Source organism: Tenrec ecaudatus, chromosome 13, assembly GCF_050624435.1.
Source record: "Tenrec ecaudatus isolate mTenEca1 chromosome 13, mTenEca1.hap1, whole genome shotgun sequence".
In the NCBI taxonomy this organism is placed as follows: domain Eukaryota; kingdom Metazoa; phylum Chordata; class Mammalia; order Afrosoricida; family Tenrecidae; genus Tenrec; species Tenrec ecaudatus.
In genome coordinates this window covers 135,018,650-135,020,532 of record NC_134542.1, presented here as the reverse complement: position 1 = coordinate 135,020,532, position 1,883 = coordinate 135,018,650, and the positions used below count along the sequence as shown (strand labels likewise).

The 1,883-nt window shown below is 41.3% G+C and overlaps 1 non-coding gene across 1 annotated transcript; it reads left to right on the top strand.

Annotated features, from left to right (window-relative positions):
* Positions 1-584: 584 nt before the first annotated feature.
* On the top strand, positions 585-791 carry LOC142425148 (small nucleolar RNA SNORA73 family). The gene has a single exon (XR_012779514.1). It is a non-coding gene; the product is annotated as a small nucleolar RNA SNORA73 family (small nucleolar RNA).
* Positions 792-1,883: the final 1,092 nt, after the last annotated feature.

Here is a 1,883-nt window from a genome sequence, read left to right as displayed (position 1 = left end):
TTATTATCATATTATATCAGGTTGTTATATTTATTTTATGTAGATAAAGACTAATTGAGGATGTTACTTTTCTAAGGTCCCTTGGTCAGTGGCCAGGATAACTTTTGCACTATATTGTCTATATCTGAGAAGCAACCAGACATCCTACTATCTTGTTCACCAAGCCAAACTCATTGCCATTGAGTTTATTCCAACTCACAGAGACCCTATAGGACAGGAATACAAAGATTCTTCTTTTCCCCTCAGCGTCTGAAGTTGGTAGCTCAACTTGTAACCCTCTATACCACCAGCACTCCTGCCTAATCTCTCTAAGGTATACAATGTGTTTTGGTGCCAGCTGACCTAAGAAGCTAGCCATCATTGAGTTTGTGTGGAGAATCATTTTCTAGGATCCTTACATTGGATACCTTATCAGGCTTATAGCTGAGAATCCAGGAAAGTTGTGTGAACTTTCTTTGTTTCCTGAAGATACAGTTACAAATGATTGTGTTTCCCTGATGCTGGCCCACAAAAGACCATGAAGCCTTCGTGCATCGGTAATAGTGCACATTTGTTGTGAGGATGTATAGAAATAGAACTCTTTCCCAACGTGGACACTCCTGGGAGGTCACTCTCCCTGGGCTCGGTCCAGGTGGCATGGAGGAGCACAGGGCTCAGTGCCCGATGATGTACAGTCCTTTTCCACAATGTTGGAGATCAAGCCGGACCTGGAGCCTGCACCTGCATATTCCTACAGCTTCTCGGAGTCCTGTGGACAATGACTGAGGAGACAAACCATGCAGGGAACAGCCCTCTGATACACCCCTGAGTCTAGGTTCTCCATGATGAGTTAGTTAGACTTGTTCTCTACTTTTTTTTTGCAGAATGCTTAGAACTTCAAAGACTATTGGGGGCAATCTCAAATCTCTGTCTATACTCACAAGGAAGAGAAGAAAGGCCTTCAGTTGGGCCTTTGTTTTTTAATCCATTTTTTGATCTGGTGAGTTGGATTCTTAACACAATAAAATTAAAAAAAATAGAACTCTTCTAATTCTGGTAATTAAATAAAATACAAGAAGCATAAAAGTGAATGTGGACTGATGCATTTTGAATGCTGACTTGGAAGAAAAGTAAGTAGTTTTATGCCGAGGAATCCATAACTTGGAAAATCATCCTGTGGGCACCTTACAGGGGTTTTCCAGATGCTGTAAAAGCATTTGAGAAGTCAATGAAAACACGTTCTTATAAATTTTTAACCCTAACTTCCCCATGATTAAAACAGTTTCAGGTTGTACACATTAGGTTAAGGAGAAAAGATGAAAGAGGTTGGAATTGGAGAAGATTAATGAAAATGGACTTTTTCAATGATCTATAGGTTGAGAGACACCATGTAAATGCATCTGAAAGAACTTGCTTGTGTTGTCACCTGTGAGACACTGTCTTTGGTATGGAAAGAAGAAGAAGAAGAAGAAGAAGAAGAAGAAGAAGAAGAAGAAGAAGAAGAAGAAGAAGAAGGAGGAGGAGGAGGAGGAGGAGGAGGAGGAGGAGGAGGAGGAGGAGGAGGAGGAGGAGGAGAAGAAGAAGAACTGTCAATTCCTCTTGAGGGGGGTAGAAGTAGTGCTAATGGCAAAGAAACTTTTTCTGTGAGAAATCCCAGGAATTGAGACTTACATTCCACCATCACAGTGCATCTTGGTTATAGTTCCTGACTAATTATCAAGCAAGGTAGTACTAACTTACAAATACAATTAACCCAGCATTTTAGTTACTGGAATTTATCCCCCACCTGGTTTCACTTTCAGCCAGGTGAGAGAAAGGTAGAGCTTTCCTACATGTCGGAGAGCCAGGTGGTTGAATGAGAAGTTGAGGAAGGATGCTACGCCGACAGCATGGTTGCAAATAGT